Source organism: Carettochelys insculpta, chromosome 29 (genome assembly GCF_033958435.1).
Source record: "Carettochelys insculpta isolate YL-2023 chromosome 29, ASM3395843v1, whole genome shotgun sequence".
In the NCBI taxonomy this organism is placed as follows: Eukaryota; Metazoa; Chordata; order Testudines; family Carettochelyidae; genus Carettochelys; species Carettochelys insculpta.
In genome coordinates this window covers 9,666,454-9,693,141 of record NC_134165.1, presented here as the reverse complement: position 1 = coordinate 9,693,141, position 26,688 = coordinate 9,666,454, and the positions used below count along the sequence as shown (strand labels likewise).

At 60.3% G+C, this 26,688-nt stretch overlaps 1 long non-coding RNA gene across 2 annotated transcripts; it reads right to left on the bottom strand.

The window, feature by feature from the left end:
• Window positions 1–1,245: 1,245 nt before the first annotated feature.
• LOC142003416 (uncharacterized) lies at window positions 1,246–18,063 on the bottom strand. Of its 2 annotated transcripts, none has more exons than XR_012642833.1 (3): window positions 17,774–18,063; window positions 1,895–2,007; window positions 1,246–1,559 (listed from the first exon to the last, which is right to left on the bottom strand). It is a non-coding gene; the product is annotated as an uncharacterized LOC142003416 (long non-coding RNA). The 2 variants fall into 2 exon arrangements; XR_012642832.1 differs by lacking the exon at window positions 17,774–18,063 and adding an exon at window positions 2,116–2,229.
• Window positions 18,064–26,688: the final 8,625 nt, after the last annotated feature.

Genomic DNA, 26,688 nt, shown 5'->3' with positions numbered 1-26,688 from the left:
TTTCCAGAACATGGAAAGGGAGGGGCCCAGAGAGGAGGGGCACAGCACTGAGAGTGGCTCCTGGGGGCAGCTGCAGCACCAAAAGGTGGCCAGCAGGGCTGGGGCTCTGCCATCTTGTCTGCCATCAGACCAAGGAAGTAGCTTGCCCCTGCATCCCTGTGGAGGGTCTTCATGCTGTGGGGGAAGCTGGTGGAGAGAGGTCTGCCGGAGTGGGGGCAGCCCCCAGAGCCTCAAACCTCCCATAGCTTGCAGGCCGTGAGTCTGCCCACCGCCCCCGACAGCCTGCAGGCCATGAGGGGGGCCTCTGGAGACCAGGGGCAGCCTGGCACCTCCCTCCGACAGCCTGCAGGTTGCAGAGGAGCAGCTGCGGGCAGGGGGGCAACTCCCAGAGCCTAGCCCCCCACCTCAACAGCCAGCAGGCCATGGGGGGGAACACTGAAGGGGGAGCAGCCCCCCAGAGCCTTGCCCCTCCCGTTAGCCTGTGGGTTACAGAGTGGCTGCTGGAGGCCAGAGGCAGCCCCTGGAGCTTGGCCAGCCCCCAGAGCACTCCCCAAAAGTCCATCGAATGTGGGGGAGATGCTGGAGGCCAGGAGCAGCCCCAAAGCGCCATCCCGTCAGACCCGCTGCAAGATGGGGGGGCAGCTGGAGGCTGGGTCTAGCCCACAGAGCCCCAGCCCCCACCTGACAAACGTGACATCCCAGGTCCCCCTCCAAAGGACACTGCCCCAGCCCCCTGGGAGCAGGCACTGCCACAGGTGACACTGGTAAGCCCCCGGCTCCGACTTCCAGTCCTGAGCTCTCCCACACCTCCCTGTCCTCTGTCCCAAGCCGCCCAGCCCGGTTCCTCCTCACCCCACCCCCTCACGCTAGCTGTCCGTACAGCCACTGAAACGAAGCAGTTAAGGCAGGAGCAAGGCCGGGCGCGTCTGCTCGAACAAGGGCCACCGAAGACCCTGAGTGTAACAGGCCCCTCTGTGACACCGGCAGAATCCCGGCCCCCGGACCCAACCGTGCAGCAACCTCATTGTGAACCAGGCGCACCAACAAATCAGTGCTTGACAAGTCTGGGGGAGGGCGGAGTGGGAGTGGGGGGGGCTGTGTGAAAGCGGGGGCAGGTGGGGGGAAGGGTGAGCGCTGCACGCTGGGCCCATGGGTGAAATCTCATGATTTTTAAGCAGAGTTGGAGCCTCTTCTGGACCTGACTCCTGCTCTCTGACGGGTTGGGGCTGCTGAGATGCTGACAGCTCTGTGCTTTATTGTGGACCTGTTGTTGGGACAGCTGCTTGTAATTAGCCCTGGAAGCTGGTTTGAGGGGCGAGATAGGTCACTCGGCACCGTTTCTGCTCCCAGCTGAACGGGGCGTGTGCTTGGAGCGGCCTTCGTGCGAGGCTGCTCACAGATGCACAATCCAAACCTCCTTCCCTCGAATGGGCTGGCGTCTCGGCTCCAGGCTGGCTGGTCCCACGGCTGCTCCAGATGGTCTGTTTGGTCCCTGGAGTTTCGGGCGGGGGATCGATAAGGAGGGCTCTGAGCATGGCCAGGGAGAGCTCAGGGAAATGCTGAAATAGAGGGGCAGGAGTCACATTTTTTGGCTCTGGTGGCTTCTCCACATGCCGCCCTGAAGCTATCACACAACCGTGCAAGGGCACACCTAGGTGTGTGGGTTACACATGTCTCACACACCGGTGTGTAGCTCAACTATACAAACACATCAGCGGTGTGTGGTGCACACACACCCGTCGCCAAGCCTGCAGACACAAACGCACACAGGGCACACATCCCACACATGCGCCTAACCAAACACACCTGCAGCCTTCAGCAGCACACCCCCCACGTGCGCCCCTGGGCAGCCCAGCCTGCACCCACAAACCCATCAGACGTGCACGTTGCACACCCGTGTGCGAAGACAAACAAGTGCCGGCTGCGGCGTGCTCGCATCCAATCTCCTGCGGCACCGGCGAGGCAGCCCCCTCCCCGGCACAGGCAGCAGAACCTGGAGGAACGTGACTAGAAACAAGAAGGGAAATTGACATGGCTGCTTTTAACCTCCACACCCGGCGAGTCAGCCACCCGGGAAAGAGCTTTTTTGCTCGCCGTGGCAGGGGGCCAACCTACCGGCACACGTTCTGTGCCTCTCTCCCCGGCCCTCGCTCATCATCCAGATTTCAGCTCGTCCTCTGTGGCGAACAATAAACCTCCCCCGGTCCAGCCCTCCAGCCCAGAAGCGAGGAATTCTGTCTGGCGGAGGAGCCCCCAGCGGAATGCGCTGCTCGGTGTGGAGAAAATTCCAGGCCCCCTTTCCCCCCCGTAGCCCTTGCGCAGGAAGCGAGGGCTTTCTGCGTGACAGCCAAGGCCTGGAAAAACAGAGCGGGGCTCAAATTAGCCTGAGACACGTTCCGGGAAAAGCTGAGTCTGGGATTTGGGAGGTGAACGTTGGGGGAGTGGAGGCTGGAAGCAGCAGCGGCTGGAAAGGGCGGGGGGGCTAAGAGCAACACAGATGGAGTAGAAAGACTGACACCCCCTGTGGACTCAGAGTCACGGGAGCCAGCTCGGGCCTTGCCACAACAGAAGGCCAATTTGTTGTTTCTTTTGCAGGCTAACGAGTGAGGCCGTAGGAATGGGAGCAGCCAGTTCCCTGGACCCAGGGCAGTGAACCCAGGCGCTGGCTGCACAGAGGGGTTTGTCTGGCGGAGGAAAATAGAGAGTAAAAACGATTCAACAGGAAAAACAAAAACAAACAAAAATCAGCCGCCCTGGGCTAAATGGAGGGTTCTCTGCCCAGCTCTGGCTTGAGACAGTCACTGGACTGGCTCTGACCAGGGATCCATCAGGTCCGGCAGCTCCTAGAAAGCCCTGTCGCATCAGGGCCCTGGTGCAAGACGCTGTGCACAGCAAACGGCAGCCTGGGTCCAGCGCTTGCTGAGCAGACAGCCAGCGAGACGGCCCTCCTCAAGGTCACCCACCGCAGCAGCGGCACCAGGAGGGATTAGTTAAAGGCGGGGGATTTGCTGACTGCTGCTCCAGGTGCTGCTGTCTCTGCCTTCCTAAGGTCTCTTCCGCAGGGAGCTGAGCCAGCTGCTTCAGAGACAGGCTGTCCCACAGGGGCTGGGGCCTGGCAGCCTGGTCCTTCCTTGACCCTCCTCCCCATCCATTAGACACCTCAGTTCGGAACAATAATCACCCCCTGAGCTCGGTGCAAAATGCACCAAGTGCCGGTGTGCCAGGGCCGAACAAGAGCAGGGCTGGAACGGGGCCCAGCGCTGCCCGCCTGAGCCCCAGCCCAAATGGGCCAGCGCTATACAGTGGCCCAATGCCAACAATCCCCAGCTTTGGGGTTGAGGGGATCTGGCACCTCTCTGCGCTTCTGAGTGTCGGATGTGGAGCGAAGGTTCAGTAAAGGTTCGGTTTTGTTCCAATCGTGCTGGATTTATACAAACCCTCAGAACTACCTCCCACCCCCTGAGAAGACCACCAGCACCAGCACCACCCCCCTTGGCCACTGGGGAGCCTGAGGCCCAGGGTGGCACAGCTCACTCATGGTCACCCAGCCAGCCAGCAGCAGCACCCGGCCTGGAACCCACATTGCTGAGTCCAAGCCCAGCACTCTAGCTGGTAGGTCACACTCCCTGGCCAGGGGGGCTGTGTGCCCCTCCTGAGGTCAGTCACTGAGGTCTCCAGCCAGCCATGACTGCAGGAAAAGCCGGTGCCACTCACATAAACCCTCTATAATGGGCTCCCTGGGCTCTAGGCAGGGGAAGGCCCTTCCTGGCAAGGGAAGTCTAAGATTTGGGCCCCAAGGGATGTTGCTTTTTGGGCTGCTGGGAGCCCGCCAAGTCCCCAGGGAGCAAAGATCCCACTCAGAGCACAAGGGCAGGGGTGGGGCACACGGCATCCTGGCCTGGGCTGGGCTCAGCCCCACTGCAGCGTCTGCCAGCCAAGGGGTGTCACTGCCCAGTTCAGGCTGGAGTATTGGGAAAGTAAATCCCAGACTTGTCCTAGCTCCAGTCACTGCAGAGCTGGTCCTGCCATTGTCAGAACACAAAGGATCGTGGGAAAATCCTTGGTCCTGCTGCGATGTTTCATAGTGAGGCCAGGAGCCTTTTTTCGTCCCACAACCTGCTGCTGAAGGGGCCTGGTGTCACACCTGGTGCAGGGCTTCTCATGGCTGCTATGCAGCACTCAGCTGCCTGCACCAAAGCCAGACAGCAGCGTTTACATGGGCCCGCTGGTGAGTGTTGCGTGTTCGTTAACCGGACGTGTGGCTGGGAGACACCAGCTCGCTGCCCTGTGGGTTTGCCGAGCAGCCTGCAAGGGGCTTTCGTGGTGCTGAGCCCCAGGCACTGCTCAGAACAGAGCTAGTTTCCAGAGCCTGGGCAGCAAATCGGCCCCTGCAGAGGATGGATATGGCCAGGTAAGCCTGTGCCACAGACTGTGTGGCCCAGGCAGGAGAGGAGGGGGGTGCCCTGGCTGGAATTCTGCATCTCAGTCACCTTGAGCCCCAGCGGCCTGACCCCCCAGCTGAATCTGGTGCAGACCGGTGTTCGGAGCTGGGGGCTGTGTGGGTGACATGGGGCCCCCAGGTGGAGCTGGCTGGAGAGCTAGAAATCTGGCCAGCGGGCAGAGGCAGGTGGCAGGATCGATAGCAGGATCTGGACCCCATTCTGGGAATGGTGCCTGGTTTCCACACTGGCCCAGATCTGAATGTGTGGGAGTGCTGGGGGGAGAACCCAGAGTTAGGGGTGGGGGATTCTCCACACAGCATGGGGCAGGGGCACTCTGCCTGGCCTTGCCATGACCAGCATCCCCTGTTTCCACTGAGGAAGCCGACAGCCTGGAATGAGGCAGCCCCGATGCAGCAGGGCTGGGGCAGGCAGGAGCCCAGAGGAGAAGCTGGATCTATGGGATGCAAGGGACCATACGGGCTCTATAGACACTGGTAGCTGGGCTGGAGGAGGCAGAATGATGTTCATGGGCCCCCCCAGAGAGAGATCTGGGAGCTCAGGGACAGCCTCCGCTCAGACCATGGAGTCAGGAGCATCGCCAGGCTGGGGCTGGGCCTGCAGGTAGACTGGATGCTACCAGGTGTGGTCAAAGCGCAGGGGACCCCAGCTCCACCCCCCACTGATAGCGGGCCGGTGGGAGGAGCCCAGGGCAGTAACACTGGGGGCTTTGTAGCTCTCTGTTAACAGTGCCCGGTGGCCCCCCAGCAGCAAGCTCCTCTGCCCCCCCACCAGAGGCACATAGCATCAGCTGAGGAAGGCCGTGCCCCCCAAACAGCCCAGCTACGAGACTGGCATATGGGCAAACCCTGGGGGCCCTGGTGCTGCGGTCGTGCTGCCCAGGGTAGGAAGGGGACACATGCTACCCGGGCTTTCCAGGTTCTCTGGGGTTGGGGGCATGTGCCACCCACCTGGCACACTGGGCCTGGCATGCTGTCACTCACTTCCAGGGCTTCCAGTCTCATTTAATGGCTCTCAGCCTCCTGCTCCCCCCGCCACCAACCATGCAGATTGTACCCATGCCCCTGTTGGGTGGGGTCAGTGGGGGAAGAGGAGTGGGAGATACGGGGCGGGGCCTTAGGCAGGAGGGCCGTCCACCTGGGGGCCCCAGGGTTACACACAGAGGAGGTCCAGGGACTGCAGGGGGGGCGTCATAGGGGGTCTCGGGGTCACACAGAGAGGAGGTCTGGGGGCTGCAGAAGGGGTCTCCTGGGTTCATGGGGGGGTCCTGGGGTCACACAGCTAGACGGTGCACGTAATTATGATCAGTCCCTCTCCCCCGAGCATCCCCAGACCTGCCCCCTCCCCCAGCCATGCTGTCCAACCACCCCAATTTGAGGGGGGGTCTCATTGCACCTGGATGAGGAGCTGTGGGGGGGTCACACCGCCCCCCCCCACCCCCGACTGTCAGCTTCTTCCTGCTATGGCCTTTCCTCTATCGTTTTGGGCTGGGCAGGGCTCCCCTCAGCCCCGCCCGCTGCGTCTTGCTCAGGCTCCCGGCCAGGCAGTGCCAGCCCCCCATGACATCAGGATGAGTGACACCCCTTGGCTGGCAGACGCCGCAGCAAGGCTGAGCCCAGCCCCAGACAGCATGCCGTGTGCCCCACCCCTGCCTTTGTGCCCTGGGCAGGACCTTTGCTCCCTGGGGACTTGGCCTGCTCCCAGCAGCCCAAAATGCCATCCCTTGGGGCCCAGCACTGCACCCTGGCTGGGTCAGGCAGGATTGGGGGCCCACGGGTGCTGAGCAGCCTCCATGCATGCTGGCTCCCTTTGGGCGCTGGGTGGGTCAGTTTCCCAGGCCCTCAGTGGCTCAGTCACTTAGGACAGAAGACACTGGCTGGTTTTAATTAAAGCCCCCCGACCCCCCCATTGGTGACCCAGAGCCCGGCCCCCGCATCACACCAAGCCCCCTGCCCCCAGCCCAGCTCAGCAAATAGCCTGTCAAGCAGCAGCATGACTGATGGCTGGGAACTGAGGACAGCCAAGGACACAGCTTCCCTCCCCCCCGCCCCCTGTGCCCAGCCCCCTGCCCACGCCCAGCCACTTGGCTGCTTTGGGCCCTGGCCTGCTGCAGATGACATGGGTTCAAGGCACCCTAGTGGGGCAGGGGTGGGGGGGTCCTCCCCAGTGTTTGATGGATTGCATAGGTCAGACCAGCTCTGTTCCCTGCTATGGCCACCCCCGGCTGTCTGGGCCTCACCCCATGGATGCACCAGGCAGACCCCAGCCGCACAAGGCCTGGTTCCCTGCCCCCCACGGGCAGCCCCGGCTGGGAGAGGGAACAAGCCGGGATTATTTATGCTCCTTTTGTCCCTGCTGCACAAAATACGATTTGTCAGGGAAAGCAAGCGGCTGGGAGCTGCCGGAGTGCCCGGAAACCACCCGCCCCTGACCAGAGGCACCTCATGAGGGTCTGACTCTGAGCTCCAGGCTGCTCTAACCACTGGAGTCCACTCCGCACCCAGAGCTAGAACGTAGGCATCTTGGTTCCCATGCCCGCTACCCCACCCACTAGAGCCCCTGCACTTCTTGGGAGCCCAGGGATCCTGGCTCTGTGCAGGCCCAATCCCACCATTAACCAAACACGCCCCCTGCCCTCCAGGGACAGCCCCACTGCTCACGCCCCAGCAGGAAGGGCGGAGGAAGCTGGAGTGGGACCATAGGTTCACCGTTTACATGGGGTATAAATCAGGAGTGAGGCCAGATGGGGGTGTAGTACCCAGAGGCACTGAGACTTCATCTGGGGTGACTGAAGTCTCTGCTCTACAGCCTCAGCTGAGAGCCAGTTGGCCTTTAGTTCCTGGTAGAGTGCAGGGCTTTAGACCGTAGGATCACAGGTTCTATTCCTGGGGCTGGCAACCTGGGTCTGTCAGTGTTACAGGGGGATGGGGGTCTCTGATCACATGGTGTGAATCAGGAGTGAGGCTGGGTGTGGGAACAGAGTTCTCTGTCACGCCAGGTGTAAATCAGGAGAGAAGCTGGGCAGGGACTGGGTTCTGGGGAATCAGTTGTTGATTCCCTCTGGGGCACCTGGCATCAGACCAGCTACTTGGGCTAGGCTGACCCAATGTGGTGGGGCCCTATTAATGATGCTCCCCTCTGGTCCACACCTCTGTCAGGCTTGTCTCTTCCTGCCTGACACTGCACCATCACTGGCACCAGCACCCCAGGAAGGGGCTTGTTCTCAGAGCCCCTGTTAGCTGCACCCCCTTGTGGCTCTAACATGAGTCCCCCAGACCAGCCAGCAAACAAGATGTTTGCAAAACACCCCACCACCACCACCTTCTCCTCCAGCTGTTCCTCCCTTGCTTTCACAGTTAGCATATTTCAGCCTCCAGGGCCTTGACTCAGGGCCCACATCCAGCTGGCCCATGGGGCATTTGCTGAGGGCCCTACAGCCACATGGGCCCTGCCCCTCACCACAGCCAGCAGCAGGAGTCCCACCCACCCAGGAGATTTACAGCCTGCAGGCAGGAGCCAGGCCACTTCTGAGGCTGCTGATGCAACCACCCACAGACAAGCTTGAACCTGCAACCTTGGGAGTGTAGTACAGGAGCTGCTGCTGCTTTGGCTAGAAACCAGCTGGCTGTGGCTGTAGAGACTCCGTTGTTCTCTCTGCAAGTGGTCTAGGTGCCACAGTGATGCATGCCCAGGAGGTGCGTGGGTTACACTGGGATACAGCTGAACTGCCTTTGCCCAGCACTACGTGCCGGCCATCCTGGGGCAGCACCGGGGAGACCTGGCCTAAAAATGCCTGCGCTTAGCAGAGAGCGAAACCAGAACCCAGCACCCACAGCACATGGCTGGGGACTGGGCTCCTGGGTGCTACTCTCAGCCCTAGGAAAGGAGGAGGGGTCTAGTGCTTAGCGCATGGGGCTGGGAGCCAGGACTCCTGGGTTTCATTCCTGGCTGTGCCCTGAGCTGCTGGGTGACCTGTCCCCTCACTATTGGCCCAGGCAGAGATACTGCCCAGCTCACCCACCCCACGGGCTTCCCCTCCCTGCCAGTGGCAGGTCCTGTCTCTTCCTGGCCTCATGCCCACCCCTGGCTGGAGGAGAAGCCAGGCCCAGCAGTCATGCTGCAGATCACAGCTCAGCCCCATCCTGGGGGCCGAGGAGAGGGAGGCGCAGCAGGCGGGATGGGCATCCTCAGTGGGGCAGGTGGCTCTCATCAGGGCCTCTCCTGTAAGCTCAGCCAAAGGCAGCATCTAGGGAACCCCAGTCCCTCAGCACGCCAGCTGGGCTCAGGTAATGCTACAGCCCAGTGCCCACTCACTGGGGCACAGCCCTGTAGCAGGCAGGGGGCCAGAGAACCCCAGGCTTGGGCTGCATCCAGCAGTCACAGGGGTGACACAAGCAGCTGCTGGCTTTTCTCTGCCCCAAGGGCTGCTCCAAGCCCTGGGATCCCAGCCATGGCAGTGGCCAGGCTCTTGACTGAGGCCTTAGTGCCCTTCCTGGAGCTGGGGATGAACCCAGGAGTCCTGGCTCCAGCAAGGAGCTTTGAACACTGTAGCCAATAGCATCTGCCAAGGTAAGTTTTGTGTCCCCACACACCCACCCATGCAGGGGTCCCTTGCAGCAGGCAGGTGCAGCCCCTACTGATCTCCCCTACTGCCGCTCCATGGGGTGGCTGGCTCTGGGGCCTGGCAGAGGTCCCCCCAGGCTGGCAATGCAGTGCCAGGCCCAGGGGCATGGTGGGGATCTGCCTCCCCGGGGCTGGGTCCCTGCAGGGCTATCAGAGGGAACAGGGGGTCCTGAGTTTGGCTCTGTCCCTCCCATTGTTCCCCAGGGAGCAGGGCCAGGCCTGGCAGAGGGGGGATTCCAACCCCTGCCCTGCCCCTGGCTCTCACAGCACAGGGAACGGCCCACCCCCCTGCTCCTTGTCACAGGGCGCTGTTTCTCCCGGTCAGGAGCTGGGAGCCACGTTAGATCTGGGGGGCTCCGCCAGCGGCAGCGCACAGCCCCTGCCACGGGGGAGCCCCCTGTGCAGGCAGCACAGAGCGGGTGCGACAATGCCCCCTACCGGGCAGGTTTAGGATTAGCGCTGTGCGTGCGCACACTGCCCTCTGCTGCACCGAGCCGGAACTGCTGGGTGAGGCGCTCTCCGGTAGTTGATATAGGGAGCTACACACGTCCTGGAGCGGGAAGGGACGGCGGGAGGTCATTGAGTCCAGCCCTGGCCCTCTCGGCAGGGCCAAGCCCCAGCCCTTTTTTAAGCTGTTTGCCCCAGATCCCTCAGTTGTCTCCTCGAGGATTGAGCTCACAACCCTGCATTTTGCAGGGCAATGCTCAGGCCCCTGAGCTATCCCCCCACCCCCCAATGCAACTTACTACACCTAACACCGGCAAAGACCACCTTGAGTAAGACCAGCAGGCGGTCTGGGAGCCAGGATCCCAGGGTTCTGGCCCTGGGTGGGGAGTGAGGGCTAGTGGTTAGAGCTGGAGGAAGCGGTGGGGAGGGAAGAGGTGGCAGCTGGGAATCAGGATTCTGTCCCTGTGACCTTGGACAACCTTGTCTCTGGCGACCGGGCAGGAGAATTCCCAGAGACGCTCTAGAGTCACAGTGGTGTCGGTGGGTCCGGCGTTCCCTCTCATCCCTCCCACCCCAGAGCAGCATAGCCCAGTGCACTGGCTAGCACAGGCCACCAGAGCCAGCCTGGGGATCGAACCCCGCTTAGAGGAACTTCTGGGAGCAGCAGCCAGCTGGAGCAATGCCTGGGTCTGGCCACTACTGAGAGCCGAGCACCCCTACACCAGCCTGCCCACCCAGCTATGACAATTGCCCCCGCAAGCCCTGCCTCTGATCTCCAGCACTGAGCCGTCCAGGGAGGGTGCGGAGTTTACCAGACCCTTCCTGACCCCGGGGCTGCCCGTGCCCTGCAGCATGATGATGGGGCTGCCCTCGCACTGCCTCACCGGTGGGGGTTCTCTCCCCATGGCAAAAGGGGCTCCCCTGCAACTTTGCAGAGCAGCTTACTCCTGGGGGGGCAATGGAGAGGGGGGCAGAGACTGGGCTGTCCTGCCCTGCCTGAGGGGGACTGGCTTGCACAGGTGAGGCCATCTGGAGAAGACTGACAGGGTGGATGTGTTGGCTGCTAAGGCGGGGGAGCCTGCCCTCATCCGTCCTGACCATACACAGCAGCAGAGACAACCCTGCTAAGAACCCGCACTGGTCGGGGCATGGCAGGGGAGCAAGGGGTACAGAGCGGAGCAGCGCTGGGAGGCGTAACGGCAGAGCCCCTTCCCCATGGAGCAGCAGGGCCGCCCGGCTCGGGTGGCACAACATTGAGCCGTTTTGGCTGGGTTTAGTGTCCCCCCATCTTGCCAGTACACTCAACTCGCCTGGAGGGGAAGGGACCACCGTCCAGGGAAGCCCGTCACCCAGCCAGGGGCTCGGATGTGCACCAGCCTGTCACCGAGGCATCACTGGAGGGGAACGGCCCCACCGGCTCCAGTGGGGCAGGAAGAGGCGGCTTGTGGCCTGCTCCAGGGGCAGGCAGGTGAACGCAGGGCCGGAGTAAAGGGGGGCAGCTCACAGGGGCTAGGGGCGCAGGGCCCTCGAGCCAGTGGAGCCGTGTTAGCAGAGTGAACCTGCTCATGAAAACTGCAGCCCCCACCCCGCTGCCAGGCGCCCGGTGCACCACGTTCTGCGCTGGCTCCGCAAGGTCACCCCCCCGCCCGCGTGCCCATCCCCCCCCGTGCTCCGTCAGGCGCCCCTCCCCCGCTCTATAAATTCCAGGCTAGTTCCTCCGAGCGGCTGGGCGCGTTGCTCGGGGAGACGAGAAATCATCTTAATGGGGAGCTGGAATTGCTGCTTGCCCACCCGTCTGTCATTCGCCTGTCACGGGAGAGGGGCTGTCGGGGGGCAGCAGCTGGCATCGGGGGGGGTGCCACAGAGACAGTGCCCCCCCCCCAGGCAGGGGAAAGGAGTCAGCTGGTGCAGGGGCAGAGCTCCATGTTGAGCCCCATCCTGCTCTCACTGGGGATGTGATGATACGGGCCTGGGGCACGTACCAGCCTGACCCTGGATCCCGTTCTCTGATCTGATGCCATCCAGCGAGGAGCCCAGAGCCCTTCCCCAAGGAGGAGAAACTGAAGCAGGGCGAGGTGAAGGGACTTGCCTGCTGTCACATAATGAGTGGAGCGTAAAGAAAGGACCTGAACCCAGGCATTTTGGCTCCCTGCCCCCATGCTGTAACCCCTAGACCCCACTCCTCTCCCTGAGCCAGAAAAGTTCTCTCCAGAGGTGACTACTTGAGCATGTGGCTGCCATGTCCTTCTCCTGGTGGTTCCCCTCTGGGCAGTGTGGGCCGCTGTCTGGTGACCAGGCTGGGCTCAGTAACACGAGCATGCATCTCTCTCTCTCTCTGGGGACGTAGCCGGTACCCATACAGAACCACAGCCTCCTCGGAGCTGGAGGTTGGACTGCAGTGTGCAGTGTCCCTGACGGATTTTGTAGCACAAGGCTTTTCCCCAACATCTTCCCTCCCTCTGGCTGTGCTGCTGGCTGCTGGGCTGGAGCAGGTGTTATTGACAGGCAGGGTTCCAGGTCCCTCTACACTTTTTCCATGCCTGGGCAGAATAAATTTTGTTGTACACACCAAGGTATGTGCGGGTGCGCACCACCAATAAGAACACACACTGCCAGATGTGGGTGCTCTGCCAATCTGCTGGGTGGCTCCCGAATCTTTCCTGGGTGTCCGCCCCAGTTCTCAGCTTACAGGGAACACTGCTGGTCTGGGGCTCCCTGCCTGGGGCTCAGTGGGGAAGTGACCACAATGGCCCTGTAATATGACAGGGTTTCTAAGCACAACTAGAGAAATCAGCCTAGGGTATCTTTACTTAAAATCTGGACCACTTATAGCCCCAAGCTGGGATTTCCTTCTCACTAAGGCAAATCCAATCAGCCACAAAAGTACCTCTGCCAGCCCCACGAGCCAGCCAGAAAAATTGTTAAAGTGATACTTTACATACATCAATTACAGCTATTGACGCAGGCCAGTGATGTTGTTTGCTGATTCTTGATGGTCTCCGAACGTCCATTTCAGATTACATAGTTTTAGTTACTGGAGAAATGTAGATCTGGCCAGCTGGAGTCAGCATGCTGGTGCATGGATCCTCGGAATGGGGACAAACGATGGACACTGCTAGGTCCACCTCGTGGTTCTCTCTTGTGCCCAGGGACAAAGCCCTTTCTTCCTCCCGTAGGCCCTTGAGGGTCAAAGTCACCTGACCCAGGTGGGTTGTCGTGGCAAACTGCCATTGGTCGCTGGTTTTGCTAGAACAAGAAGTCCTGTGGCACCTTATAGACTAGCAGATATTTTGCAGCATAAGCTTTTGTGGGCAAAGACCCGCTATGGCCTTTGCAATTGATGTATGTAAAGTATCGCTTTCACAGCTCTTCTCTCTAACCCTGTTCTTTCTTTTTTATTAAAAAACCTTTAGATTTAGAGCTGAAGGACTGGTAAGCGTGCTGGTTTGGGTAAGATCCCAGTATAGATTGACCGGGGACCCTTTGGGACCCAGAAGAGTCTGTGTGCAGTTGGTGAAATATGTTTAATAACCTCTCACCGCTACAGGTCTTTGCCCATAAAAGTTCATGCTCCAAAATATCTGTTAGTCAATAAGGCGCCACAGGACTTCTTGTCGTTTTTGAGGACACGGACTAACTCGGCTCCCCCTCTGGTTTTGCCAGCACGCCCCAGGCATTTACATGGCAGGTGGGTGGATGTCTGGGCATCTCATTTCGGTTCCTTTGCTCAGCCCAGGTCACCGCCCAGTGGGCTGCATTCCATTGACAAGTCTCAAGCATCTGGGATGTGGATTTGGCTGTCTGAACACCCGGTTCCCATCCCATTGGCTGGGGCTGCGTTCACACCTCCTATTGTGAAGCTCGGCACTCAAACGGTTTCTAATACAGCTACACAGCTGAAATCTATAACTTTACCTGCCGACGTGATACAGACAGATAAGTAGCGTGCGCAGATTCAGGGCATCATTAGTTTTCATTAGACACCTCACACGCTCCCCCTGCCCCCGCCTGCCAGCACGCTATATGGGGCCAATAGATACACTGGGCACATAAAATGCTTCCATATCCAATGTAAAAAGCCCGTCCCGTGACAGGTCCTCCCTGTCCCTGCATGGCGGTAGATGTTTGCAGTGTGTCTGGGTAACCAGAGCAACAGGCTTTCACTGCAGCAGGCCAAGCGACCTCCTTTCTAGCCGGTGCCCCACATTTGCCATGGGATGAGCACCCCAGTTGTGTCTGGCGGCCCCCAAGTGTTCAGCCCTCAGGCAAGTCTGGTCCCCAAAGGCTGGCTTAGAGATTAGGACTCCCCCCCAGCCCCCGGTCCCACCCCAAATCACGCAACGTTGGGTTTTATTCTTATCCTTCTGGGATTGGTGCTGAATGGGTCACTCCTCCCCCGCCACGCGCCCCAGGCCTGGCCATCCCTTTCCTGTGGGAATGCAGAGCCCAGCCTGCGACCTGTGTCCCGAGCGAGGAGTTCCAGGCACCCCCCAAACAGTACCACAATGCACCAGGCGCCCGGGGAAATCCTGCCACAGCGCTGGGGTCGGCTTTGGGCAGCAAACCATGGGCAGCAGGAACCATGGGCAGCAGGAACCATGGGGGTGGACCACCGAGAGAATACACGATTGCGAGTCAGTCGGCACAGCCTCGCAGGGGAAGCTGGAGCCGCGCGCACGCTGAGTCCGGAGCAGAGAGGGCGGAAGGCGGCTCCTGGACACCAGCTTCCCATGTGGGAAATGTAAAGAGAAGGGGGACTGGTGCCGTGTGCGGCTCTGGGACCCTTCAATGCGGCTTCTCAGAGCAGCACATCTGGAATGCCCCCCGCCCGCTCTGCCCACGTGCCGCACGGCGTGGGGGGACAATTGCCTGGCGGCAGGTCCTGCAACTTCAGCCCCAGCAGCCCTGGTGGATCCAGTGGCCCCAGTGTGGTGCTGGCAAGTTGCCAGCATTCAGTTAGAGCCGGGTGTGGGGCTGGGGGGTGCCTGTCCTGGGGTGGGGGGGAGGACATTTATTTGGAGCAGGCGGGGGGCGTGGTGAATGTGGAAGGACCACAACCATGAGGGTGCTAATCTTCTTGGACACCACTTGCCTAGAGAGGTGGTGGAATCTCCATCCCTAGAGGTTTCTAAGTCCCGGCTTGACAAGGTCCTGGCTGGGATGATTTAGTTGGGGTTGATCCTGCTTTGGGCAGGGGGCCGGACTCAGTGACCTCCTGAGATCTTCTCCAGCCCTAGGAGTCTGTGATACTGTGACGGGGGCTGAATTGACCACTGACATGCAAAGCTGGGGCCCAGGCTGGGATGCTGTGGGTTGGATGGGTTACGATTGGCATTTATAGTGATGGGTTTAGCGTCTGGCCTCGACAAAGGGCTTGTGAGGTGCGGCCGTATATTCATTGAGTCCCCTGGCACCAGCTCACCGCACAGTGTGGGCTTTCAACCTGGCCCCCCTCCTCCCCAGAAGAGAAACGCTACGTGGCTTTGCACAAGAAGTGTCGTCTCCCGCCCATCACCACAGTGCTCCTTGTCGGCCGAACACTTGGGCACCTGCCCAGGAGAGCGTCAGGTGCCCCCCAGCTGATTAGCAGAGCGCCCAGAGCCGGCGGGGTGTGTTCTACTAGTGGTGCACCTCCGCACATGCATGGAACAAAATTTATTCCACCCATGGAGGGAATAAAGGAGAGGGAGCCCTGACCCTTCAGCACCCAACAGCAGGGGCCAGATGCTGTTGTGGAGGGATTCCTCACAGCCCTGAAGTGAGACATGCACCCCATGGCCTGACGGTCTGGGAGGAGGGGCCACAGATCCCTGCCGAGGCAGTATTGGACTCGGGGACGGCGTGTGTTCTAAGCCTATGGGCTCCCCGGTTGCTTAGGCCCCAGCGGTCACTGCCAGCTCCTCACAGATCACAGGCAGCAGCTTGAACCCTATGCCTGTAACTCATTCGTGTGGTCCCGGTCCCTTTGCCTGCCTGAGCCTGGCAAACAGCTCAGGGCCTGGGGAGTCAGTGACCCCAGCCCACATGCCCGGGGAAGCAGCTGATGGCCGAATGCAAACGGCACACTCACCGGGGAGGCTCTCGGGGCAGTCGGCATCTGGGAGGCGGAAGGTCAGGCAGTCTGTAGCCTTGCAGTACCCTGATGGGGGCAATGGGGCTGCAGTTTGTGTGAGGTGCCACGAGGACACCCCCCCACCCTCCCCACCCCAGTCCCAGCAGGCTGCAGGCAGCAGCTTTAGCAGCTCTCTGGAGACAGGCCAGGGCCGGAAGCCCCGCACCCAACCCCGGGGCTGGAGGCCTGAGACCTCGCTGGGAAGTTCTGGGGGCTGATTAGGGATGGGGCCAGTGACTCCCAAGGAGGGTCCAGCTCAGCCAAGAAGGTGCTGCTGGGGGGAGAAATCTGCAGGAGGCAGCCAGGCCAGGAACCAGCCAGTCCCAGGAAGGAGAGAAAAGGGAGCTGGCTTATTGACTAAGTTAGACCCCGCCCAGAGGACAGGAACATGTTCTGAAATTCTTTCCGGGGCAAGTGGCTTATTCCCAGAATTGTGAAGGGAAACTGAGGCAGGGGACAGGCAGTGCTGTGCGGTGCAGCAAAAGCGCAGGCTTGGAGGCAGCAGAGACGTGTCCTAGGCAGCACTGTACGGGCCTAGGTGGGATGCAGAAGGCTGAGAGCTTGTCATACTTTTAAGGAGATGATGCATGACTCAGTTTCCCCACCCTCAGGATGTCTGCGCCTGCTGGCGGTGAAGAGGTTAATTTCTCCTGTGGGACAGGGAATTAGGTGGTGGGGGGCTGTCTGTTTGGCTGGATGCACTAGCAAGACAAAGACATTGGCTTTCAAGCTCTGGGAAGCCAAAGCTGAGCTGACCCAGGACAGCAGGGTCGGGTGGGGGTGGGAGGAGGCTGGGCTGGGATTCAAGGTTTGCTGCTGCTGCTGCTCAGGCACAGTGTGGGGTGGAGGGGCAGACTCTGCTAGGGAATTCTCGCTGTCCCTCTCCTCTGGGCCCGCAGAGCCTGTATGCCAGCGAGACTGGCAAATGTTTGGTCGAGCCCCAGTTTGAACATGTCTGGCTTCAAGTTCCAGCCATCGGCTGGCGCTACCCATCCTCTGCCAGGCTGCAGAGGGCTCTGACAGGTGTGACGGGTGACAAGGCGCTGGAGGGAGAGCAGAGGATTGATGGGCGAATGGGTGCTGGGGGGTGCAGCAGGTGTGATGGGTACCTGGGTGTTGGAGGGTGCAGGGGGTGGGATGGGTGCTGGGGGGTGCAGCAGGTTTGATGGGTGCCTGGGTGCTGGAGGGTGCAGTGGGCACTGGGGGGTGCAGCGGGTGTGATGGATAACGGGGTTGCAGCAAGCGTGCTGGGTACGGAGGTGCTATCTCCCAGCAGGGCGTTAGCTGGGCGGGGGTCTCAGCCACCGGCAGCCTGGCGCCACAACAGGGATCAGCCCCAGAAAAGTGGGGTCAGCGTCCCTGTCGGTGCCTGTGCAGGGGCCCCTCACACCCAGCCCAGCTCCGCTGTCCCTTCTTCAGCCCTGGCTGGGCGCTGACAGCTGCAGCGCAGGGCTCAGCCACCTGCGGGGCCGGAGCAGAATGCAGCTCTTTGAGGAGTCATTTGCGGCTCCGGACCCTGTGGAATGACCCGGCCCCGCAAGCCCCCTCGGGGGCGGGAGTTTGGCTGGGGGGCGCCGCGGGATTGGCCTCTTCCCACCCTTGCAGCAGAGGTGCAGAGCCGGGGTGAGCACCAGCAGACAAGCCGGGAGGAAGCTTGTTCCAGCCGAGTGCGTTCTGCTCTCCTGCCGGCCAGCCCCGGCACGCAGGAAGCCCCGGCTCTCGGCGGGAGTCCCTCGCATCTTTCCCATCGCTGAGCAGAGTGTTTTCCCGCCACGTGCGGAATAAACTTTCTCCTGTGCACCGAAGCACGCGCGAATGTGCACCCAGCAGAAACTCAAACCTCGCCTTGACCGCGCTGCTAATCGGCCGGGCATCGCCCTTGAGCAGCTCCACAAACACATGGCTAACAACGGGGGGGCGCAAAGTGTGGGGGGTGGGGTCAGGCAGGCCATGAAATTGCACACCAGGGGCACAGCGCAGTCAGCCTCCCCGGGCTCCGCTCCTCGTCCCCGCCAATGCCCAGGGAGCGCGGCGCATAATTTACAGGAGACCCCGCCCCCCGCCCACTTCCGGGGCGTGGCCAGGCTGGGGGTGTGCAAAAAGTGGGGCCCGACACAAACAATTTGCTCACCCCTGTTGTACGGACCCCCTTTAGGTCCCCAAGGAAGTTCTGCTCCGCATTGCACCAGCTGCCTGATCATGGAGCTCGCCAGGCCCCAGGAAAGGATGAAAGATTTCCAGGGCTCACGTTGCAAACCCTTGTGCGGGGTTGTTCTCCGAGCGGGCGTCCCCACGCGGCTGGCTCGCCGGCATTTCACGGGACGCGCGGCCCTCGGTGTACCGACGGCCCTGGGGCGGCTTTTCGCTGCAGCGAAGCACCACCCTTCGCCGGAGCAGCCGCGGACCAGCCAGGGCTGCGCCAGCCGCTCTGCTTTCGATTTACGCGGCTACATCTTGTGAGCAGGGGCCATCGAACGGCCGCGGGGTGCCCGAGCTGGGGGGGCGGCGCTCTTCCTGCTCGCTTTGCAGAGCGTGGAAATGTGTGCGGTGGTTGCCACCGTGTGGTGCTTTGTGCAAACTGCTCCAGCCTCCTGGGCTGGGCTCACTGAAAGGTCCCGCCCCCGCCCTTCATCTGAGCTGAGCTGAGCCACCCCCAGGCCGGAGGAGCTGGGCTGAGGCTGTCCCTGTGGGAGGCAGCGAGAAATGCTATTGCAGCCAATGCAGGAATAGAGACGGACGTGGGCCCCGAGCTCAGGAACCAGGGGCTGCCCATCGGCCGCCACAGCGACATCCTGGCAGAGGGCTGCTGGGGCCGGCCTGGGTTCTGCCCCCACCTCAGAGCAGGCAGTGGGGTCTAAGGGTTTGAGTGAGGGACGGTTGGGAAGCCCGGACTCCTGGGTTCTGGGCAGCCACCCAGGAGAGAGTAAGGTGACACCCAGAGAACTGGCAGCGCGCCCCCCGGCCCACAGCGCGTGCTTTGGTAGTGCACATCTGCTCACACCTGGGTGCACAGAGTAAAATTTATTCCACCCATGGATGGAAAAACTTCACAGGACCCGGGTTCCAGGCCTGGCCCTGAGTCCCCTCCTGTCCTTTGGCTTCAATTCCCCATCTGTGGGTGCCCTTTAGGGACTGGGGGGCAGAGGGGGGATCTTATCCCGCTGTGGGTGAATGTGGAGCTGCTGCCCTAGAGTTTTCCGGTGCCTAACTAGCCCCTGGAAGGACACCTAATGCTGCCCCTTCCCACCGTACTACACAGGTGCCCCTGGGGGCTGCAGCTACCAGTGTGCATGCAGTAGCCCCCACAGCCACCTGGGAGGGCTGTTGTGAGCTGTCAGACCCAGGGTGAGCTGGCGGCAGGTCCCCATGGACACCCTGCTCCTGATCTCTTGCACCAAGTGAAGACTCTGCCCCAGTTGCCTCCTGCAGGTTCCTCCCTATCCTGGCTCCCAGCGGCTTGTCTCTGGGGCTGCAGCAAGAGGGCCGGGCCGCCCCCCCGGGCCTCTCACTGCAGGGCTACAGGGGCAATGGGGCTGGAGAAAGAGCTGGGTCCTGGGGGAGGTGGGAGGAGCTGAAGCCAGCATGTGAAGGAGACGAGGGGGTCTCCCCCAGCTGGGGAGGGCCGCAGGGCTGGGGAGAAGAGAGCACTGGGCCCTTGGGAGGGGGAACCAGGAGGGAGCCTGGGCCAGAGCTGGCTCAGGCGGCTGGTCAGAGGAGCCAACTTTCCAACTGCACAAAGCCAAACAGCCCTGCCCCACTTCTGGACCAAGGCTTGCGGGAGGAGGTCTCAGGGCAGGAGGCAGCTGAGCCAGGAGGGTTGAGCCTGAGAACAGTCCTGGGGCCACAGAGCCAGAGAGGGGGAGTGGTCTGGGCCCTGCCCCTAGGGTGGGGGGAATTTGGGACCTTGGGGCCCCCCGCTTGGGCCCATTGCTGCAGAGCAGGGGCTGCCCCGGGGGCACTGCCAGGCTGGGGTTAGGGGTGCCCTGGGGGCAGGGTTAGCACTGCACTCAGAGGGAGGCAGCAACTCAATGCTGTGTTCCTGTTCCCCCCTCCCCCAGTGCCCTGGGCAGGGCTGCCCCAGGAGCAGTGGCCAGCTCAGGGGGCTGGTAAGGAGCAGCCGGGTGGAGGGGCCCAATGGGAGCTCGGGCGGGGGGGGGCACTGCAGGCAGAGAAATCTCTCTGCTAACCCCAGGTCCAGCTGAGAGAGCCGGGTGGGAGCTGGCAGGGCCTGGGGTCCAGCAGCCAGACAAGAGCCTGGGGGGAGGGGAGTGCAGGGTGAACAGAGGCATGTGGGGATCAGTGGGGCTGGACGGTTGGGGCCTGGGGGGCTGGGCAGGGAGTCACAGGCGTCAAGGGGGAGGGGGTATGTGGGGATGGAGCAGTGCCTGGACGGGTGGGGGGGAGATGGGGAGCTAGTGTGGGGGGAGGCGAGGTGGGGGTGGGACAGCCGGAGTTACTGGCTGGCTCAGCCTCTGCAGGGACAGACCCTGGAATAGGGGCGGGTCTGGCGGGGGGAGAGGATGGGGGAGTTCAGAGGGGGGGCAGGTTAATGAGTCACTTCTCTGTCCCCTCCCACTCCCAATTACACACACACACGCATATGCACACGCACATGCACACACAGGCCCTGGGGATGGTGCATAGTTACCAGCTCCTGGCAAGTCCGCCGGCCAGGCAGGGCTGACTGACTGAGGAGTTGAGGGTCCCCGGAGGCTGCCCCCAGGCGTGGCGTGCAGGGCCGAGCCCAGAGCCCCATGGCAAGAGCTCCCCTTCTTACACCTTCAAGCTCCCACTTGAGGCTCTGGGGGTTGCAAGGTCAAGCTGCTGCTCATCAGCCCCAGGAGGTGCTCATCTGTGTTCTTCAATTACCCTTCGGCAGTGGTTGTCAGGCTGGCCATCCTTGTCTCTTGCTCTTGGGGAGTCTCTGCCTGTCTCCAGGGCTCCTGCTAATTCAATGCAGCCCCAAGACACAATGAATGTTCCCTGCTATCTCCAAAGTTTCTACTTCTTGATCGTGGCCCTTTCCTGCCCTCCCAGAGAAGATGCTGGAGCTGGGAACCAGGACCCTCCCCGCAAGAAGATCTTGGGGCTGGAAAACACTGCACCGGCCCCACAGAGGAGATGCCAGGGCTGGGCAGCACAGCCCTCCCCACCACCCCACATAGATCAGCACCACCTCAGCTGCCGGGACAGCCCCAGTAAGCAGCCTCGCAGCCCCATGCCCTGCGACCGCACCCCCGCCCAGATTTCTGTACCCATTTCTGCCGTAAGCCCCACCGTATATTCAATCCCTACCCTGAAATCCTCACCACTTGCTGTGCCTCACTCCTGCATCCCCACCCTCTGCTGTGAACCCCCAAACCCTACCCTGACTTCTGTACCCTCCACCTCCTGCCCTGAGCCCCCAGCACCCAATCCCCTGCCCTATACAATCACTTAAATGCAGCATGTGCGTTTTCCTTTTAATTAAAAAGAAGTGGAGGGTCGGTGCCCACGAAAGCTCATGACCTAATAAATTTGCTAGTCTCCAAGGTGCCACAGGGCTGCTTGTTATGTAGGAGGGAGAAGCAGTGTGTATGCGCAGTAATTCCTCCCTATGGATTAGTATTCCAGTCTCTCTCTCTTAGAATCACAGAATCCAAAGGCTGGAAGGGACCTCAGGAGGTCATCTAGTCCAGCCCCCTGCCCAAAGCAGGATCAACCCCAACTAAATCATCCCAGCCAGGACTTAAAAACCTCTAGGGCTGGAGATTTCATCACCTCTCTCAGTAATGCACTCCAGTGCTTCACCACCCTCCTGGTGACATATTTTTCCTAATATCCAACCTAGACCTCCCCCTTTGTAACTTCAGACCATTGCTCCTTGTTCTGCCATCTGTCACCACTGAGAACAGCCTCTCTCCATCCTCTTTAGAGCCCCCTTCACTTAGCTGAAGGCTGCTATGAAATCACCCCTCACTCTTCTCTTCTGCAAACCGAACAAGCCTGAATCCCTCAGCCTCTCCTCATAGGACATGTGCTGCAGGCCCCTAATCATTTCTGCTGCCCTCCACTGGACCCTCTCTAATGCGTCCACATCTTTTCTGTATGGGGGGGCCCAGAATTGGCCACCATACTCCAGATGTGGCCAGAGGGTCCCTTCTGGCACCTTGCTGGCAGATGTGGCCACACTGAAAGACCTTCCCCCAGGATGAGTGGCAAGGCAAAGAGATGCAGGTGTACACTGTGTTCACCAGCTCCATTCTGTAAAAGCACTGCTGGTGGGTCTATACCCAAGGCCCCAATGGAGAGAGTAGAAGAAAACACATTAGTTTGGCATAGTGTGTCTTGAAGGACACAGCCACACAGGGAGCCGTTCTCATTGTGCTGCACAAAAGAACCAGAGCAGAAAGAGGTGGATGGCACCCTGTTTGTTCACCTGCAGGTAATGATCCTCGGAGCCTTTCAAAGAGACTAGAACGCCATCAGCAGAGCAACTCCTAAGGCAGAGAGCACAGCAGGACCTGGCCTTTTCAGTGGCTTACCTCTCACGCGGGTATATACTGCAGCAAGGTCACTAATGACCCGGCCAAAGTTGGAAGATCCGAAGCTCAGGCTGGACTGAGAACGATGGAGGAAACTGATGCCTTGCCGCAGAAAATATTAGCTGAACGAAATGTCCCAATGTAAAAGCCCCCTGCCCAATATTCAGATAGCTTCCACTTTACTGAGAGCGAATGCAAGACACCAGAGGGGGGACCCAGAGAGACCGGCTCTGCAAGAAGGATTCATGGAGTGTGGGGGTCCCCAGGCCCTGCACCCCAATGGCAGTCAGAGGTGACTCTCACTCTGCAGGGAAAACAGAAGGTTTAAGCAGGTGAGAGGGACACAGCGTAGAACAGACTTGTCAGCTCAGCAACCAGAAGCCGTCAGAACAATCCATCTTGGGGAGAGGGGGCCCAGAGGGGGTCCCTGAGCTGGGGCCTGGCCCCACTTCCTCCCTCTCCAGCCAGACAAGACAGCCCCACTCAACAACCTAGTTCCAATTCAAACCAGCCAGGCCCCTCCTCCTGCCTTTGTATTGTTTCCTGGGCAAAAAAGGTGTCACCTGGTTGCCTTGGTTACAAAGAGCAAGAACTCCCATTGTCTATATGTGAGAAGTCATCACGCTGACACTCCCATCACCCCTACGCACTGAAGCCTCGGGAAACTGAGGCACACACAGGAAACATGTGCCACCTATCTGGGGGGATAACATCCTGGCACACCGCACCTGGTCACAAGGAGCAGCATGGGGTAACCTGCCCGGCACCGAACAGAGTCAGGACGGAGAAGCCTTGCGCATTGGATCTTTGGAGGGACCCAGGAGAGACACCAGAATTCGTTCTGAGCCTTCATGGCCTGATGTGCTTCTTGTGGGGCAAGACACCCCAGAGCCACCAGCAGCACCGTGCCTGTGCTGGTCACACCGGTTGCTGTTCTTCCCCAGATGAGGGATGAGGACCGGGTGCCCATGCTGGGATGATTAGCTCCAGCAGCTGTGACTTGCTTGCCTGTGGGCCTGCAAGAGGGGCCGGGGCTGTTCTTTAGTGGCTGGTTGCCTCCCTCGGAGAGCTCAGTGGGTTGCTTGGGGCAAACCTTCCTTTTCCCCCAGACTCTCCCATAGGGGGTGCCTGGGTTCTATTCCCAGCCTGGCCATATGTGAGCTGGGGGCCAAGCCCACCTCTGATGCATGCCTCAGTCCCCCTGGCAAGGGGAATAAACCCTCCAACTCGCCATTAGCCTTTGGAAATGGCTCTGGGACAGAGCCCAGAGCTGGGGCGGTGGCTGCTGCCTCAAACACTGGGCAAGTCAGCAACCCCCATGAGTGGGGGTGAGCACACAGGGAGAAGATCAAAGTAGCTGTGATGGGGTCAGGGCATGAAGATGAGTGATGAGCTGATGTTCTGTCTAAATGCTGATATTGTCTCAATGCTAATGAAAGCCCCAGCGTTTGCCAGATGTTCTGGGATGGGACCAGGACACACCCCTGCTGCTGCACGTCCTCCTTAAAACATGAGTCGTGGGTACACTGACAACTGTGAAGGAGGAAACAGGAAGCCAGTGAGAATCAGCAGGACGGGACAATAGGGCTACGTCTACACGTGCAGCCAACATCGAAATAGGCTATTTCGATGAATAACGTCTACACGTCCTCCAGGGCCGGCTACGTCAATGTTCAACTTCGACGTTGCTCAGCCCAACATCGAAATAGGCGCAGCGAGGGAACGTCTACATGTCAAAGTAGCACACATCGAAATAGGGATGCCAGGCACAGCTGCAGACAGGGTCACAGGGCGGACTCAACAGCCAGCCGCTCCCTTAAAGGGCCCCTCCCAGACACAGTTGCACTAAACAACACAAGATACACAGAACTGACAACTGGTTGCAGACCCTGTGCCTGCAGCATAGATCCCCAGCTGCCGCAGAAGCAGCCAGAAGCCCTGGGCTAAGGGCTGCTGCCCACGGTGACCATAGAGCCCCGCAGGGGCTGGAGAGAGAGCATCTCTCAACCCCCCAGCTGATGGCCGCCATGGAGGACCCAGCAATTTCGACGTTGCGGGACGCGGATCGTCTACACGGTCCCTACTTCGACGTTGAACGTCGAAGTAGGGCGCTATTCCTATCTCCTCATGAGGTTAGCGACTTCGACGTCTCGCCGCCTGTGATGGAGTGGGGGATACCTGTGTGTGTGTGAGTGGCTCACAGAGGGTGTGGGGCTCCTGCTGAGGGTAACCTTGATGACCAGGTAACACCTTTGTACTGCAGACAAAGGAGGAGGTGGAGCCTGAGGGGTTTGAACTGGAACTGGGAGTTGGAAGCAGTTAGTCTGGGCTGAGGGAGAGAGAGACCAAGGAGGGGGCCAGGCCCCGGCTCTGGGGGCCCCTCGGGGCCTCCTCTCCCCAACATGGATTGGACTGGCTGTCTCTGCCGGCTGCACTGACTCCTCTGTACGATGCTGTGTCCTGTCGGCTAATAAACCTGCTGTTTTCCTGCTGAGTGAGAGACTCTCCTACCTGCGGACAGGGTGCAGAGCTTGGGGGACCCCAGAACCCCATCACACTGGTGTCAGGAGTGGGATGTTCTGCACCCCGAGGATGGAGCATCCAGCAGTAAGTGACCGGGGCCCCGGAAGAAGTGGGGCCTGCGAGACCCAGGTGTGCTGAAGGGCAGTGAGGTGCAGTTCCCCAAGGTGGAGGGGCCTGCGGCCAAACCCAAGCAACTGCGGTCGTGGTCCTTGAGAGGGGGTGTCACACCCGAGGAGGGGTTACTCCTGGGAGTCTGTTGGAGTCGGTCCCAGAAGGTGGAGGGGCTGAGAGCCCAACCCCCAGGAACAAGTGACCCCTGAGGAGGCTGACGCTGAATGAGTTCTTCCCAAGACAGTGTGCTCATGGTCCCTGAGAGCAGGTGTCACACTGAAGAAGGGGTTCCACTGGGAGTTGGTCCCAGAGGGCGGAGGGGCCTACGGCCTAACCCTGGGCAGCTTGTGACCCGCAAGGAGCCTGGCACACTGAAGGGATTCTTCCAGGAATTGTGGGGTGCAGAGGGCATCAGCCTGAGAGCCTGCAACCACGCTGAGCAACTCCGCTGTGAAGTGGCAGCACCTGGAAACTGAATTGAGATTAAAGAAGCTGGACAAGGCAGCGTGGATGTGCAGTGGCGGAGCTGAGGGCTGGGGAGAATCCTGCAGAGGTGAGCCCGGATCGGGGCAGGGAACCCTGGACTGCATGGAGCTCTGAACCGAGTGGCCTGCCACAGCTCAAGGAGGGAAGGAGCGATTCCAACCCATCATCTACTAGTGGCCAAGACAGACCTGCGAAGAGTTTTCCAGGCCTGGGCCGAGGAAGGTGCCTGTGTGTCTGTGCAGGAAAGCAGCTGATCCACTGGGAATGGCAAGTTGTCTGTGAGAGAAGCTGCTCCACCTTCTGTGTGTGTGTGGAGACCAGCCGGGGGGCTGGGACAAAGGAGAGAGTGTCTCCCATTGTCTGTCTGTGTTGAACAGCAGCAGCAGCAGCCTGGGGAGAGAGCAGAGCCTGCATTTGGAAAAGGTGCCAACGAGGAAACTAGCCCATTGTCTGAGGAAGACTTCCCCAGCCTGGGGTGGCTGGAGAAGGAACCACCAGGAAAGAGCATTCCAGGTGTGTCTCTGAATCCAGCCATGGGGGCTGGAGCAGAGGGAATGGCTCTGGGATGGGGCAGTGGTATCCCTGCTAAGGACACTGGTCCTTGGTGCAAGAAAAGTGCTTCTGCTTCTGGGGAAGTGAATCCTTTGCCTGAGCCTGTGGGGGCTCGAGATGGAGCCAAGATCCCAGAGCTGGATCTGAGGGCAGCTGAAGCCCAGATGGGAAGTGGGCCTACCTCTGTGTCTCTCAGGGGGGATGATGCTTTAACTCGGTCTAATCCAGTTAGGATCATCAGGGAATCCCAGAGACCAGACGATTCTGGTAGTTGTTCTTTGCCTGATGCTGAGGTGTTATTTGGAGGGGGTTGAGAGGATTCTGTCCTACCGGAGTCATCCTCTCGCCAGGACACAAGAACAGACAGGCAATGGAGTTACGCTGACTGATGAAGATAAAGGAGCTGGTAGCAGAAGGGAGGAAAGGGATCCTAACCTTCTGTCCAGTGGTACTGGCTGTCTGCCTGGAGGGGGATTACGTGGGAATCTGCCTGATGGGCCAGAAGTGATCCTGGGTGTAGGTGAAACCCAGGAGCTGGTTGTGGCTCAAGGGAGCAGTGCCCCCATGGAGGCAGACAGGGGTGAGTTATTGTTTGGGGGAGCTCTTGAGGAAGAGAATTTCCCTGAAACTTTTCCTGACCCGTCTGTGGGGACTGCAGAAAATGGGAGTGAGGTGAAGGAGAGTGAACAGGAAAGGTGCTTGTCTGTAAGAGCCAGAGCAGCCCTTTGCCTGGGGAGAAGTTTGTTTCAGCTCCTGATGGCCAGGACCTGCCTGAGTATGAAACCACTGGCTGTGCTCTGGAAGGGTCCAAAGCAGGCAGTGTAAAAGTTTCTCAGGAATTGGAAGTTGG